Source organism: Jaculus jaculus, chromosome 1 (genome assembly GCF_020740685.1).
Source record: "Jaculus jaculus isolate mJacJac1 chromosome 1, mJacJac1.mat.Y.cur, whole genome shotgun sequence".
Lineage (NCBI taxonomy): Eukaryota > Metazoa > Chordata > Mammalia > Rodentia > Dipodidae > Jaculus > Jaculus jaculus.
In genome coordinates, this window is record NC_059102.1 from 61,995,275 (window position 1) to 62,013,282 (window position 18,008).

At 40.5% G+C, this 18,008-nt stretch overlaps 1 long non-coding RNA gene across 1 annotated transcript in view; it reads left to right on the plus strand.

Moving 5' to 3' along the window:
• Positions 1–3,489: 3,489 nt before the first annotated feature.
• LOC123460946 overlaps positions 3,490–18,008 on the plus strand; it is a 33,550-nt gene continuing 19,031 nt past the window's right edge. Inside the window, exons 1-2 of the long non-coding RNA XR_006637295.1 lie at positions 3,490–3,612; positions 17,753–17,914. This is a non-coding gene — a long non-coding RNA (uncharacterized LOC123460946). The remainder of the gene's footprint in view (positions 3,613–17,752; positions 17,915–18,008) is intronic.

Here is an 18,008-nt window from a genome sequence, read left to right on the forward strand (position 1 = left end):
CCCATAAACCTAGGTGTTCTGAATGCTAGGTTCCCAGCTGATGGATATTTGGGAATTAAGGCCTCCTGGAGGGAGTGTATGGTTGGGGGCCGGCTTATGGGCTTTATAGCCAGTTTCCTCATGCCAGTGTTTGGCACAACCCTCCTGTTGCTGTGTTCCACCTTACGTTGGCCAGGGGGTGATGTCCACCCTCTGCTCATGCCATCGTTTTTCCCTGCCATCAGGAGCTTCCCCTGAAGCCTGTAAGCCAAAATAAACCTCTTTTTCCCAGAAGCTACTCTTGGTTGGGTGATTTCTATCAGCAATGCGAACCAGACTGCAACACGGTTCTAATTAGAAGCAAGAGAAACAGAACTATTGCCACATGCGCATGTGGTGTGGGTGTATGCACATGTATATAATATGTGTGGTATGGCGTGGTGTGGTATGGTGAGGTATGTGCATGCTCTATGCAGATGCATTGCCCTGCATGTTACACTGAACCCAGAGCTTCCTTTTATGGTCAGACTGCCTACATAGCAAGCTCCAGAGATTCTCTTGTCTCTGCTGCCACAGAACTGAGGTAATAGGCCTGTGTGGTCATGGTCAGCTGTTTACATAGGTGCTAGGGAATCAAACTCAGGGATTATCAGGCCTTCTGAGGGCCTTATGCTTGCGCAGCAAGTGCTCTTTACTACTTAGCCATCTCCACAACCCATCAGCATTATGTTTTAGAAAAACATTGCTGTATCTAACACCCATAGGAAATGAGCAAATATCAAAGGAGCTATCTCCTTGGGCTATCCCTAAGTGGAGAGGTCAATGAATGCAAAAAGCTTCTATCTAGTTGACATTTCATGCTGTGCCATACAATGATGTATTTCTTTATATATTTATACAGTTCAATTATTCTCCTTCTTCTTTCCTCCATTATTATGTGAAAGTGTGTTGATGCAGGGTTAGAATCCTGGGAGGGATTAGAGCTCTATGAAGATGCAGGAGACTCCTGAGGCCTGTGAACATGAACTTTGGGCCCTTGTCCAAATTATCAAAGAATTGAAAACATGGACTCAGAGGAGGATAAATTATGAATTATGAGATTTATTTTAGGAAGAATTAGGATTAAGAAGGCAAGCAAGGGCTGGAGAGAAGGCTTAGAGGTTCAGGCACTTGCCTGCAAATCCAAAAGACTCAGGTTCGATTCCCTAGTACCCACATAAGCCAGATGCATATGGTGGCACATACATCTGGGGTTCGTTTGCAGTGGCTCGAGGCCCTGGCATGCCCATTCTCTCTCTATCTGCCTCTTTCTCTCTCTAATAAATAAAATAAAATAAAATAAAATATTAAAAAAAACAAGAAGGCAGGCAAGCAGTAAAGCCCTAGCCAAACGAAATTTTCCCCCTTCCCAGCCTGAGAACATTCAGCAGAGACAAGAAAATGTTCCTTACACAAAGAAAGGTCTCTCTCCAGGAAAGATGCCTCTGGGTAAGGGAGTCACACGTGTTGGAAGCAAAGTGCCTAGAACAATGCAGAAAAGTGCCCAAAGGAGACAGAGAAAATTCTCCTTACATAGAGGCTAACACAGCACAAGGAGAGGGGTCAAGGGATCAAGACAGTGTAACAGAGATCAAGAGGGCTTACACATGTGTTTCAGGCCCATTTATATGCAGCAGGGACCCAATTAGGATGAGCCTCATTATCAGACTCAGGTGTATAAGGGGGTGAGAGGGAGTCAGGTAGCTTTGTTAGGCAGTTAGGGTGACTAGGCCCCTGAAAGCAAGAAGCAGGAATGGCTCTGGGCCTGTCCTTGCTGTGTGCACTTATTAGAGATCCAAGGATGATCTGACTTATCTCTTCCCTAGATCTGTTTTTCCACAAACAACCTGGGACCCTCTGGGGAGGGAAGTCATTTTTCCTAGGATTTAAACCTAACATTGTGGTTGGTCAAGTTTAGACCCCAGAACTTGGTGTCATGGCTGGCCTCTTCCTGAGACAGCCACTAGCCTAAACCAATCAGCTGTCCTTCTGGCTCTTCAGGCGAGCCACAAGGTAGGTTCCACAACCATAAGGTTATAAATACCTTTGCAAGGGGAGGGCAAGGTCTCTGGGCTGCCTGACCACTTATTAGCCTTCAGCTTTTGGTGAGTTTCTCCTGGTCTCTGCCTGGCTAGGCCAAGGTGAGGGGAGGGCCCCCTAGCCCTTACTTTACACATGGGCTCTTTACCCCTCCTGCCCCCCACATAGCAGGAGCTCTTTGAACTTTCTATTTTTTTTCCCTCTCCATGGTTTTTCCAGGCCATGTGGGCTCTCAAACCACGTGGAGAGATGGCTTAGCAGTTAAGGTGGTTGCCTGTGAAGCCTAAGGACCCAGGTTTGATTCCCCAGGACCCACTTAAAGCAAGATGCACCATGTGCTGTGAATACTTTAAGCACTTACAGTGTACAGTGAGTATTTTTCAAGCTGTTCTGAGATAAAACTTTTACCTTTATTGTTGACATTAATGTCTAAGAAAAAATGAAAATATGCTTGCAATTCCAAATATTTTATTCACAAATGCATTTGGAGTTCATTTGCAGTGGCTAGAGGCCCTGGCATGCCCATTCCCTCTCTACTTGTCTCTTTCTCTCATAAATAAATAAATAAAATATTTTTTAAAAAGAAAATAATAATAAACAAATTTGCAAAATGACATCTTTTTCATATTTCTTTTGGAAAATGAATATATACAAACACATGCATATGTATGTACTTATATGTTGGCATATGTGCTATAGAATATGTAATTTAAATATATACTAAAGTAAAAGTTATGTTCCCTATATGTTATACATATATGTCAATATATAAAAAAAATCCTTTTTTACTTTTAAGTTAAGTTAAATTAAGTTAAGTTAATTGTTATTTTGTAAAAAATAAAGTGAAAGAACATCATGACATGTTAGTCAGATGCCCTCAAACTGATTAATTACTAGTGTGCTTGAACTGTTTACACACATACACTGCAGACAGGAGTTCATTACTGAGTTATAAAGATTGGTAAATTAAAGACTCAGTTTCTTGCTATCGTTAGAAAAAGTGTAAATTGTGTCTATGTTCGTAGCAAAATAATAGTGAAGTTTGTGTGGAGTGCTGCTGAGAGAGAGCGACTGGACTTAACATGGTTTGCAGGTATCTGTAAAATGCTCAACAACGAACTCAATATTTACTGAGCAATTATCTGCATATAAAAGCAAATAAAACTCAGATCTAAGTTTTAAAGAACTTGTACAACACAAAACACGAGAAATTTAACAATATTTGGAATTGCAAGCATATTCTCCGTGTTTCTTGGGTATTAATGTCAACAATAAAGGTAAAAGTTTTATCTCAGCACAGCTTGAGAAATACTCACTGTACACTGTAAGGGTCATTTCCTGGCTACTCATTTACCCTGCTTAAGTATTCGCACATTCCTGAGTTTTAGGAGTTCCAAGTGTGCTGTGTCATATTAGAGCTTATGTCCATTCTTCACAGAAAGCTGGACTCACTCAGGATCCCTTCTCTGCACTCTCTCCTCTAGAGCTCCATCTCTGTGGAACGCCTGCTCCACCACAAGAAGCTAATCGCTGGTGATGCTGGAAACCCAGGAGGTAAGAAGCCTGCTGAGGGGGCGCTGGCCACACAAAGCTGCAGTCAAAGCTGCCACCCCGCCGCTGACTGGCCAGCTGGCTTTAGATATCACAGGCAGTTTTCTCCGTTGTGTGAAGAGATGTAGCGATTCCTCTTTTATCTACCTCAGCGGGCTGTGAAAACTCACCAAGAAAACTGCATAAGCCCTGAAGTGCTACACCAATGTGCATCACTGCAGCAAATGATGTCACAGGTTAAATCAGTGACACTGGCAGATTCTGAAAGCACTTACCATTATGCTAAAAGCCTGAGCAGGCAAAGATAGCAGTCACGTACTTTTATCTTTCAGATGGGCGTGTGGGCGTGAGGCGTGAGCTGCAGGGCAGAGTCCATGTTTGATAAGTGAAATTTATAACAATAAATCACTTTGAAGAGACTGGCTGAACTTCCCTTATTCTGTAGTTCACGCCTTATTTATAATGCATTTTTCCCAAATTATCACCAAAAGAAGTGAAGCTACTGAATGACCCAGGTAGATCTGGGAAACAACCCTCAAAAAGAACCAAATTCATCCATTTTCTCATGTCCTGGCCTTGTTAAGAAAGCAGATAATTTTTGTTTCTTCCACATCTTATTTTGGCTTCAAAGATTTGTTGGCTTTTTTTTTTTTTTCTAACTGGGTTAATGACTGATCCTTGTAAGGAAATTCAATATTAAACAAAGCATGTCTTCCACTGCCTAAAATACCTCAGCCACTAAAATAGCCCAACCACTCTCACGGCACACCTCACTCTTGCTAGTAATCTTAGCTGGTAAGTAGGTTTGATGAGAAGCTAAGTGAACTGCTCTCCTTCCACTCCTCACAAGAATGGAAAGTCTGAGTCATAAGTTGAGGCCCTCACCACTAATTAGAACTTAAGATTTGCCATTTCTATTGAGACAGTCTGAAAACTGATATGCTTAAAAAAATCATAGGCATTTAATACATTGTGTTTAGAAGAATGGTGTATATGTGTGTGTGTGCATGTGTGCCTGAATGTGCGTGTGTGTGTGTTTTCTTATTAGGTGGGCTGATTTTGTGTTTTTGGTGACTCATACATTTTTGACACTTTGGTCTTAACTACATTCACCCACTCTCTCATATTCTGTCCTTGTTAAGAGAGATTAGATAAATTTTGGTTCTCTATGTCTTGTCCCAGCTTCTAAGTTTTTTAGTGATTTTTTTGTTCTACTTTATTGATTTCTTTCATTTTTTATTTATCTGCCAAGGCAAAAAAAAAAAAAAATTACAAATTTACCTGAGCAACTATGCCTCTTGTGCATTATAATGTAAATTAGCTCCTTTACTAATCATTATGTGTGAAATGCTTAAGTTTTCCTGTGCCTAAGTACTAATTTATATTTATCTACAGAGACAAAGAAAGGCTTTTGATACATTTGAAATGAGTAATATAGCTTAGCAATTATTTCACCTTGGTTATTGTTCTATTTTAGTTACTTTTTTCATGAAATGCTTGAAGGTACTTTATGAAGTTGCTAGTTCCCAGTTACCTTTATCCAGAAGTATTGAAAAGATGTCAGTTGAGCTGAAGATGTTTACAGTGCTGTGGGAAGGCACTTGCCTAGCATATGCAAAAGCCCTGGTCCAAACTCCAGCAGCACACACACACACACACACACACACACACACACACACACACACCTGCTTTTCAAGGCCCTAGTGGATGGATGCTCACTAATTTGTTGATTTGAATCTTTAAAAATTTCCCTAATAATAGCTTACGTGTTTCTTTAACACAAATGACCTAATTATCTGATTGATTGCATAAAATTTAGGTATGTATATGTTTATATTGTTTTATTGTTCTAACTGGCCATTCCGACCTCTATGTGAGGTATGAGCAAGAATTCTAGTGTTTCTTGTGCCTGCCCTCCCTCCAAGAGTCCTAGTTCAAAAACGGAAATGGCTTGAAATCTGACTATGTGATGATTGCATGGTCTGCTGGGTGCCACACTGCTACTGGAATGGCCTGTGGCTTAAGTCCTTGCCTGGGCCCTCTGTGGGATATCAGGGAAATGTCACATTTTAGTTCACATTTTTACTCATAATGATTATCTGCCAAAATGCAGCTACTGTGCAAAGCTGTCTAGGGTGAAGGAACTTCCAGCATTAGACACTGCTCAAACCAGATCTCTCTCATGACTATGTAAGCACTTGTGCTGACCCTATAGCACCAGTTTACAAAACACTCCTAATTTTTTACAATATTTTTTCTTTTTTCAAAAATATTTTATTTATTTGTTTGAAAGAAGGAGAGAGAGAAGAAGATAGAGAGAAAGGGAGAATGGGTGTGCCAGTGCTTTTGGCCACTGCAAATGAACTCCAGACACATGCATCCCCTTGTGCATCTGGCTTACATGGGTCCTGGGGAATCAAACCAGGGTCCTTAGGCCTTGCAGGCAAACACCTTTACTGCTAAGCCATTTCACCAGCCCCTTTTTTCTTTCTTTTTAAAAAATAATTACCAACATACAACTGTCCGGACAGAATTTGGCCTAGGTGACCAAGACCTCGCAGTGCCTAGCAATGCCCACACAAGACCCTCATAATAGGAGAAAAAGAAGATGACATCAAATTAAAAGAGAGACTAATGGAGAGAGGAAGGGGATATGCCAGAGAGAAGAGTTATGAAGGGGAAAGTAGGGGAGGGAAATACCATGGATTGTTGTATGTAAGTATAGAAGTTGTCAATAAGTATATATATATATTAAAAATAGTTTCTGAGGCCTTCAATATATGAACATATTGTAATTAGGTCATATTCTCTTCAGTTTATACTCTTGTCTCCCCTCTCCCTCACCCACATTACCCAGAGGTCTCTCCTTAGTGGGGTATAGGTATTTACTGTGGGGTCATGAATGCACTAGTCAGTCTCCGTGGGGTTGGGGGACAGTGCTTCAGAGTATACCTTCCCACCCTGTGGCTCCTTCTGGCTCCTCTTCCAAAATGTACCCTGAGCCCTAGAAGGTTTTTGTTGTTGTTGTTGTTGTTGTTTGTTTTTTTGTTTTTCAAGGTAGGGTCTCATTCTAGCCCTGGCTGACCTGGAACTCAATATGTAGTCTCAGGGTGGCCTTGAACTCACAGCAATCCTCCTACTTCTGTCTCCCAAGTGCTGGGATTAAAGGCATGAGCCACCATGCATGGCAATGTTTTAATTTTCTTTTAGTGTTGAGCTCTTAATAGCCTGGAATTTTCTGTTTTGATGTAATTTGAGTCTCCTCAGTGTCTACCCCCATCTCCCTGGAGGAGGTTGTGAGGCTGGTGTTGACAGCAGCACTCGTATGTCACCTGCACGTCCCCTGTACTGTCTCCTGGGCCCTGTCAGGTGTGATAACGATGACTGGTCCTGTACTAGGCACTCAATTTTTCCTTCTGGTCATTTTGATGGGTTTTGGGTCACACTGTTATTTACCACCATCTAAATGCAGGTTCTCTAACCAAGAGAGAGCAGTGTTGTTTTATTTTATTTTCTATAATTAAAAATTTTGACTTTAGAGTCAGATGTAGTAGCACATGCCTTTAAACCCAGCTCTCAGGAGCCTGATATAGGAGGATCACATGAGTTTGAGGCTAGCCTGGGAGAGAGTGAGATCCTACCTCAAAACAAACAAACACAATTTTTTTCACCTTGAAGATTGTTTAGAGATTGGTAAATGGGATCTTTATATAACATGGATGGCCTCCATCCAAATAAACAAGCACAAACCTCAGCCCGCTCTTTCCCTCCTCAACCAGCTCTTTCCCACACAGATGTGACACACAGAACATCTGTAGAAGGATGGACCCACCTGTACTTTCTCAACAGACCTTCTGTCTCCTGTGTGTTGTTTTGATCTGATCTATAATGCCAAAGTCTAACCACACAAAAAGCTATGATTTAGTAAATGAATTCATTAGATGTACTGAAACAGCACAATAGGGATATTTTAGAAACACTTGATAGGGACTTGCTGTAGTATTTTTCCCATTTAATAGTCTGTCCTCTCTTAACTGAAGACCTGTTTCTACATTGTACCATCAAAGAATTGAAAATGGAGAGGTAAGTGGCCTCTCTTTGATTTGGGAACTGCACATACTCTACTATTTCTACTTTATTGATATAAAAATTCACAAACTATTTTGTCTTCAATGAAATCTCAATGTGACAAAGATGTTGAACTTAGAATTTCATTTTATGGAATATTCTGTATCTCTGTCAATGTTCCCATGTAGCACATATAGTTTCAGAAGGAAGTTGCTCAAATCAAAGCCATCCACTCAAAAATAAGAGAAATACAGACCAAGAAAAAAGTTCATGTAACAAATATGTCAGTAAAATTCAATGAGTCAAAGGAGATTTGTATTTCATTAGAGTAAACCTTGTATTGCATTTATTTTCATGATCTTATACTTTTAAATACATTTATTTATTTAAGAGAGAGAAAGACAATGAAGTAGACAGAGAGAGACAGAGTAAATATGGGCATGCCAAGGCCTCTCGTCACTGCAAAGAAACACCATTTTGTGCATATGGCTCTACATGGACACTGGGGAATCAAACCTGGGCCTTCAGACTTTGCAAGCAAGCACCCTCAACTACTGAGCCATCACTCTAGCCTTGACATTACACTTTTCAAAAATATTTTACTTATATTTATTTATTTGAGACAGGGAAAGAAGCAAAGAGAGCCAGCGAGAGAGAGACAGAGACAGAGACAGAGAGAGAGAGAGAGAGAGAGAGAGAGAGAGAGAGAGAGAGAGAGAGAGAGGGAGAGGGAGGGAGACAATGGGTGCACCAGGGCTTTCAGCCACTGCAAATGAACTCCAGATGCATGCACCACCTTCTGCATTTGGCTTACGTGGGTATTGAGGAATCAAACTGAGGTCCTTTGGCTTTACAGGCGAGTGCCTTCAGTGCTAAGCTGTCTCTCCAGCCCAACATTACACTTTTCAATGGATGTCTCATTGAAATTCTTGGGCTCTTTTTTTTGTTGTTGTTTGTCTGAGGTGGTTATTGCTTTTGAGACTAGTTTGGGTTTATAGGTGTGCAATCTACACCTGGTTAAATTCTGTGCCATTTAATGTACGTTATTCCTAGTCTTCCTTTCTTGATCAGTTTTAATTGAGTGATGTTACATTTTCTCACAGATGGAAAAGTGGGGTGTTGGTTGTAACTGAAGCAACTTGGTAGAGTACTTGTCTCGCAGGCATGAAATACTGGTTCAATCTGCAGAACCACATAAATCATGTTCATTGATACACATTTATAAAGATAGGACATTCAAAAGGTGTCCGGCTATTTATTTGGAGATTGAACTCAAGTTCTAATGCATGTTCAGCAAATGCCAGCCTTATAAGTAGCATTTTTTTTTTTTTTTGGAAGTAGGGTCACATTCTATTCCAGGGTGACCTGAAACTCTGTAGTTCCAGGCTGGCCTCAAACTCATGGCAATCCTCCTACCTCTGCTTCTGAACTGTTGGGATTAAAGGCATGTTTTTTGATGATTATTGTGTCAAAAGCCTTTGTGGTAAAAACCATTCCAGTATAACTCCAACATAACTTCAGCTCATACTTTCATTCTACTAATGTAATTGTATGAAGTTTTATGCAATTTCTCTCTCCCTCTTACACACACACACACACACACACACACACACACACACACACTAATTCTGTAACCTTTGGACATTTTTTTTTCGTTGTTGTTGGTTTTTGCTTGTGCGAGGGATCTAATTCTGAGCACCTCATGTGTTAGATGAGTGATCCATCACTGAGCTACATTCTCAGCTCAGTTTTACCTTTGAGGGAGTAAGATGAGCCATTTTCATGAATTCCTTTTTTTAAATAGTCATTATAGTGCTTAACAACATGAGGCAAATGCACTCATTAGAAAAGCAAGAGGTCAGGGCTGGAGAGATGATTCATCAAAGTCTCTTGCTTGCAAAGTCTGATGACCTGTGTTAGATTCCCCAATATGCTTATAGAGCCAATTGCACAAAGTGGCACATGCATCTGGAGTACATTAGAAATGCTAGGAGGACCTGCTGTGCCCGTACTTTCTCTCTCTCTCTTTGTCTAATTCTTGCACGCTCTCTCTCTTATATAAATAAATAAGTAAATAAATAAGTAAAATTTAAAGAAAAGCAAGGGGTTTTGATGTGAAGGAATATTTAAAATAGATAATTTTAAATTAAAATTATAGCCATTTGAAATGGGATGTGTTCACATATGCATCTTATGTCTCCTTCAATATCAACGCCAGACTTAATATTTATTATGTATTATATACATGAAACTCCATTAGAGAGCAAGGCACAAGGAAAACTGAGATAGCAGTTCTGCCACAAAGGATCTTTCAACTTCAAAAGGAAAAAGATAGTATAATAGCAATATTGTGTAACTGGAAAAAATGTATATGCCAGTTTGTGTGAGATCAGTTTAGGAAAACTTCAGAGAGGAAGGCTGTCTTAGCTTTTATTTTGAAGGTGGGTGAGACAAGGTTATTTCATTTAGAAAAAAACTGCATGCAAAATCAAGGCAGCATAAAACAGAATTTTATTCATTGAATGAATGTTCTTGCAGTGCTCCCCAGAGGCATCCAAAGACCCACAGAAAACAGTAATGATAAACATTCAGGGACATTTTGGGGAAGGTTGTGGGGAGGTGAACATCAGTCAGGTTATCGGCAGGTTTGTTAAGGGATGTGGACTGTATATGGTTGTCAAAGAGAAACTCTTCAGGTGCTTAAATTGAGTGATATTTGACTGGGCTCCTAAACAAAAGGACTTCCCTAAGCCATGCTGGTCCCACTTCACTGTAAAATCATTTCTTCTATGACCATTTACCTGATGGACAGTCACATTTTTTAAGTTGTATGATCATCTTAACTATGATGTCATAGGTGTCAATTATCAAATCAGGAAGGGATTTAATTTTACGAGTCCATTCTTTCATCATATTGTTAATTTTGCTGAGATAATATATTTAAAAACATTTTTGCATGTGTATGTGTAGAGTCTATCTGGTGTGGTGTGTCATGTGATTTGTGTGGTGTTTGCAGATGCACACAGGCACATAGAGAATTGTGCTGCATGCCCTTTTCTTTTACTCAGGATGTTTCCTTGAGATTAAGTCTCTCCCTTAACCCAGAGCTGCTAACTTTTACCCCCAGTCTGTGAGTTCCAACAATTTTCCAGTCTCTACCTCCCCCCCCAACAGGACTTGGGTTACAGAAGTTTGAGGCTATGCTTTTTATGTGTATGCTAATGAATCAAGCTAGGACAGTCTAAGTGGCTAGCACTCTTACCCACTAAGTCATCTCCTCAAATTCTCTTTTTAAAAATATTTTGTTTATTTATTTGCGAGATAGATGGATAGATATACAGATAGGAAGATGGAGAGAGAGAGAGAAAGAGGAATGGGAGTGCCAGGGCCTCTAGCTACTGCAAATGAACTCCAGATGCCGTGTGCCACTTTGTACATCTGGCTTATGTGGATACTGGGGAGTTGAACCTGGGTTCTTTGGCTTCGTAGGCAAGTATCTTAAATGCTAAGCTATCTCTCCAGCCTCAAATCCTCATTTTTAAAAAAACTTATTTACTTATTTGAGAGAGAGAGAAAGAGGCAGAGTGTGTGTGTTGGGGGGTGGGGGTGGGAGAGAATGGCACACCAGGGCCTGCAGCCACTGCAAGTGAACTCCAAATACAAGTGCCACCTTGTACATCTGGCTTACATGGGTCCTGGGCAATCAAACCTGGGTCCTTTGGCTTTGTGGGCTCACACCTTAATTGCTAAGCCATCTCTCAAATACCAAATCCTCGTAAATTTTTAAAATAAATAAATGAAGTAGAGAAGTTGTATAGAAATGTTCAGATATTTTTGAAACAGTGAAAAGTTAGCCTGTCAGTGCAATCAATGCTCAGAGTGATAAAATGTATTTCTTTGACTTCTAGATACGGCAGAGCTGTTTGAAAGTATGGTATTAGATCCCTCCCCTCACCCCATGGGAGGAATATTCTAGATCCAAATGAATTGACTGTGCTGTGTGGGAAACCATAGCCCATTTGAGTTTTAGTATATTTTTGAACCCTTTAATAAGGTTAAAGACTGTTTCTGAAGAACACTACTTGCTACAAATTTAAATCACTAAGCAGTAGAAATAAATGGGCACTTAAAAATAAACTAGTCTGGAATCTGAAATTCTAACTCTAACTCAAAATGTTCCTGATTTAGATATACACATATAAAATGTGGTTGCACAAACTGCTTTTTTTGCATTGACCACAGTTTGAATAGTTTATATGGCAATTTTTGCCACTATTTTTAGAACAAATAAAAGCTTCAAAATGTCATGGAAGACCTGCGTGTAGTAGGCGTTCAACAGACATTATTGAATCATAGTCATTCTTGCTATAATAACTTTTCTTTCCTAATCTGGATATCATTCAATATTTGTGTTTTAAAAGGCCTTTGGAAATACTGGATGTGGGGAAGAGACCCGTCTTTTATAACAGACCTTTTCTATCTAATACTGTTATACCCATAATTAGATTCCCTAATACTTCTGGGGTTTATGTGGTCCCACACTTAGCTCAGCAGGTCTTGATTCACAGCTATAGTGTGGGTTTTACTGCTCTGACATGAGGTGCCAATAGTTTAATATGTGTGCCTACAATTTCCTGCTATTTTGGGCCAGATCTTCCTCTTTCAATTTTTTACTTCACTAACAAATCTTAAGATTCCATAGGCCAATTCTATAACAACAACTTTAATTAAGAATACTTAGGGGGGAAAAAGTAGCTGAGTATTAGGTAAAAACGTATAAAACTGAATGGTAGGTGATCCAACTTTGTAGCTAAGGAGCTCTAGTCCTGGTGTCAGACATGGGTTTGACTTCTCCCATGATCATCCTTTAACTATATGGCCTCAAGCAAGGTACTAACTTGAAAAACTTCCATTTTTTTCCATTCATAAAAGGAGATTAATGCTAATAACTACCCTATCCTTGTTAAATGGAATAATGCCTGGCAAACTCAGCTAGGCCTATTTGTCTCTCAGTAAGTGTTAGTAATTGCTATACAAATACACAAATACAAATATTTGTGGAGGTTTTTCCAGTAAATCTTTGGAACTGGAGTTGGAAAAATGGCTTAGAGCTTAAAGTACTTGCCTGCAAAACCAAATGACCTGAATTCAGCTCTCCAGTGCCCACATAAACGCCAGATGCACAAAGAGGCACATGTATCTTGTGTTTGTTTATAGTGGCTAGAGGCCCTGGCACACCCATTGTCTCTGTCTCTCTTCTCTCTACCTCTCTCTGCTTGCAAATAAATGATAAATAAGAAAATATATACAAAACACCCTTGGAACTGGTAAAAACAACAGAGAAGGCAATATTCTTATTTGTTTATTTATTTATTTATTTATTTGAGAGTGACAGACACAGAGAGAAAGACAGATAGAGGGAGAGAGAGAGAATAGGCACGCCAGGGCCTCCAGCCTCTGCAAACGAACTCCAGACGCGTGCGCCCCCTTGTGCATCTGGCTAACGTGGGACCTGGGGAACCGAGCCTCGAACCGGGGTCCTTAGGCTTCACAGGCAAGCGCTTAACCGCTAAGCCATCTCTCCAGCCCATGATCTGATTTTTTTCCCTTTATTACTATAAATGTCCTAGGAAACCACTGTCTCTAAACTACAATGAGAAATTTTAAGTGATTTGATTTATGGCAAATAGCTATTATGTTGAGGTAGCATTATTTAAATGTCTGGTTCTTGTGATTTTTATAACTTAGTGCCACTACTATTAAAACCTTACCTGCTGCCCTGTCTGTTTGCATCATGGTTTTGGGAAAGGTCACAAAGGCCTAACCACCAGTGCTCCAAAGGCAGTAGCCCGTAATGCTGGCCTGATTTTCCCTAACTAAGAAGTTACTGCTGAAGCATAGTATATATGGCCAAAGTATCCTGAGCAGTACATCTGAGTTCTCATCATTCCAATGAAAAAGAATATTGCCTTGGGCTGGAGAGATGGCTTAGCGGTTAAGCGCTTGCCTGTGAAGCCTAAGGACCCCGGTTCGAGGCTCGGTTCCCCAGGTTCCACGTTAGCCAGATGCACAAGGGGGCGCACGCGTCTGGAGTTCGTTTGCAGAGGCTGGAGGCCCTGGCGCGCCCATTCTCTCTCTCTCCCTCTAACTGTCTTTCTGTCTGTGTCTGTCGCTCTCAAATAAATAAATAAAAAAATTTTAAAAATCAGATTATGCAGTAGTATTCTATCTTATTAATTTAACATGCCAAATGGCATTAACCGTTTACTTCATGTTCTAGTAATGGTAGAAATAAAATAAAACCATAAGGAAAAGAAAAAAGCAAGTCTATAAGAACTTTCTTGGCTCATGTTCTTAATAAAAATATTTCTTTAATAAGGTTCCACTTCTTTCTCTTTTACTACACTATCTTATTTTGTGAAGGAAGCTTAAATATATTAATTCTTGTCCTTGGATATAGGTGAGGACAATGTTATGATATCTGAGTTTTTCCTACCAATATCAATGGCAAGCAGTATGTGGCAGAGCATAGCTGCTCATCTCATGTGGCTGGGAAATGAAATGGGAGAAATAAGAAGGGGTCAAGGTCTCAAGTTTCCCTTTAGAGGTACACTCTATTGACTTAACTTCCTTCTACTAGTCTGTACTTCCTAAAAGTTCCCAGACTTTTAGTAGTGCTACAGGTGCAGAGAAAACCTTTAGCACGCAGGCCTTTAGGGCATACTTACTATGCAAACAATAGGAGAGTGGCTAGACAAACTCTCTCTCTCTCTCTCACACACACACACACACACACACACACACCACAAACACATATCTATGATCACTTGAAAACCACACTATAAGCTTATAATTACTGACATTAACAAACAACATGTATAATGAGGTTGTGTATGAGAAATGTGTGCAGTCACAAGGGTTTTACTCAATCTGTTTGAAATTAAGCTTCCCATGCATATCTGAAAGTTACAGCATGAAACCTCAGCCATCTTGAATTTAACATTATATCTTATGTAAGATATATATATATACATATATATATATGTATGTATATATGCATTTATCTTCAAGAAGTTTTTTTCATTTTTATTTATTTAGTTGAGAGTGACAGAGAGAGAAAGAAGCAGAGAGAGAGAGAGAGAGGGAGAGAGAGAGAATGGGTGTGCCAGGGCCTCCAGCCACTGCAAACGAACTCCAGATGTGTGCACCCCCTTGTGCATCTGGCTAACATGGGTTCTGGGGAATCGAGCCTTGAACCGGGGTCCTTAGGCTTCACAGGTAAGCACTTAACCACTAAGCCATCTCTCCAGCCCTTCAAGAAGTTTTAACATGCACAAAGTTGGCTTACTGTAGGAATTCCAAGAAATCAGTGAAGCCATGAATTAGAGACTGGATGTGAGAATAAGGAGAAAAAAAAAAAAAAGAAAATGTCAGGGTGTGGTATTGCACAGGTACAATCCTAGCACCAAGGCAAGGAGGGGGAAACCAGGAGGATGGGGAGTTCAGGTCATCCTCAGCCGTGTGGAGCCGCTCCCTCCCCCTGCTGCCAGGATATAAGACTCGGAGATATATATATATATATATATATATATATATATATATATATATATATATATGTATGTATGTATGTATGTATGTATGTATGTATATACATATATATATATATATATATATGTATGTATGTATATATATATATAAGTACAATGAAGAGGGTCAGACAATAAACTTATATTGCAAACTGATCCTGTCCTTGATTTTAGGAATAGATTGGAATATCATTCTCCCTTCCTGTTCAAAGGAAGAATGTGCTTTGGTCAGGAAAGGAGTCAGCTGGCTGAGGGTGCTGAAGTGATGATGGCCCTCTGGGTGGTCAGAAACCCACCAATCATATTCATAGCATGAGAGAGAAAAACTACGACATACTATCCCCTCTCAGCCAAGCTGCTCTTGCTTTTGGTTGGAGAATCTGTTTTATTCTATAGACGGCAGTGAATACTGGGAGAACCAGGATAAATCAATACATCAAGAATAGAGAGATGACTGCCCCACTACAGGAAGGGTCACCTCCACTGCATCTGCCCAGTCATTTCCGAGGAAGCAGTGACATGAGGATGGCTAGTTTGAAAACCAGTTCCAGGGAGATGGTGACCAGCTCTGTGGTCATTCAAACCTCATCAAAACAGAGACCCAGAGGCCACAGAGAAAGCAACACTAAATCAGACTGCTAACATGCCTGCCAGGGCTCAGTGAACCTTGTGGGAGAGGGGCCAGAGAGTACGAGCTTCATGATGGGTAGGAATAGCCTGAGGCTCACCCAGAGACTGACTGTGGCCTTTAGGACCCCTCAATGAATAGCAATAACCCCATCAAGGAGGACCCTCAGTAGAATGGGGGTAGGGGAGAGGAGATATAAGAGTAAACTTTTTACATACACACACAAAAAAAATCAATAACTAAGCTAAAATAAAGAAGAAATGCAAATTCTCTGATTCCATCTGAGACCGTGAAACCAGAGGGGATCAGAAACAGAGGAAATTGGGCTCCTACAAGCTGTGCTTTAATAAGCCCCTGAGAGTTGGAACTCAAGCTAAGGCTCATAAAGCTTGTCCTAATGGGTGGCAATTATAATTAAGCTGGTCAGACTCCAGATAAGGACATGAATACACATGCGTGGTGTGGTTCAAACTCATCATGAAACATGCTTGATGATCTACATCAGAGGCCTTCCCTATGAAGCGGTGTTTCCTGTCTTGTACTGCTCCTCAACTTTGCCCAGTTAGGATTGGCTGATTCTTGCTCATTTTTCTGTTTCCTGTCCTGCCAGACATGGTGCTCAGTAACTCATATGTTTAAATATTAAAATTCAATGGAAGGAAAAGCTAAAATAATGTGATGGGGGACAATGTATTAGACTGTGGTTAAATGACTGCTTTGGGTGGAACTGAAGCGAGCATGCTCAAGAGTGGGGGAGCACCTGCAGGAATGACAAAGGGAAGACCCAGGTGGAGAGCCAGACAGGAAGCGTCACAGAAAGCTCAGTGTTCACCTTCCTTCCTCACCTATGGATCTTGATTTTCCTTTGGTTTGTCAGATATGCTCAGATTCCTTATTACTTATATCCTAGAGGGGTAGCAGATGTTTCCATTACATTTTAACTGAGTTGTGAAGTTGGATTCCGGCAGAACACTGGGCATCGTGGTTGGAGCCTAGAGGACTGGGCTGAATGAAGTGCTTCCTATAAGGAAGTCAGTGTGGCATGTTTTCTCAGCATGGGCACTGATGGTGCTTGGGTCAAGCTAGCCACTAGCTGTGGGGGCGGTCAGGTGATTGGTTTAGCTGTACCCTTGCCTTTTACACCTACCCAGCAGGTGCCGGGATGTTCCCCCACCTTCAGTTGGTGACACACTAAAATGTCTACAGATGTTGCCAAATATCTTTTGAGGGATAAAACTCTCTATAGGTGAGAACCACTGGGCTGGTGAAAGACAGCGATGAAAGGACAGAAGTCTTTCAAATGCCATGATGATGCTACAGGCCAGCAGGAGTACAGGGCATCTCACAGACTCGGGGTGAGGGGGGGATAAAGGAGGATTTGGAAGGACTTCAAGGAGGAAATGAGGTGGAGCTGTGTCCTGAATGGCAGTCAGCCTATGCAAACAATGAAGGTGATGAAGGCAAGGAAGAAGGACAGAGGGAGAAAAAGGAGTAGTGGGGAAAGTTCTTGCCTGTTCTGGCTAAGGACAGGGACCAGAAAATGCAGAGGCATGAGTATGCAAGTAAAGGAGCTCCAGGGAATAAATGCTACAGAAAAGTCAAGTCAGAGCAGGCGCCGCACCTGGCGCTACAAGTCTACAGGTCATATTTCTCACAGCTCAAGGTCAGTATTGCATTGTCATCAACTGTGAAAGTAGCAAGCATTTCTCCTTGCTTGGAACTTGGAGTCCAGTGAACACTCCCCACTATTTTTCATTTGCATGGTTAATAAAATGTAGCATCTTTTATTTCTTCACCTATTGCTGAAACCAGTTGAGAGATTCTTCAGAGTGTCAGTTATGCTTTTTTGTCTTTCTTTTAGGCATGAAGCACGAACACTTGAAGATACATAGTGCTTAAACATAAAGAAAAATGTAGCTTCAGCAATTTGTTTGTTTGTTCTGAAAGTTTTCAGAAAAGAAAAAGCAAATTTAAGCACTTTCATCATTCTATCTGAGCTCTTTTGACTTCCCCTGAGCCTTGGGTGAGTGATTTTATTTTTGTATTATTTTTAAGACTGGTATACTGCCTGCATAAGTAGAAAGTTCTTGGCCACTGTTTATTGGATAAATATGTTT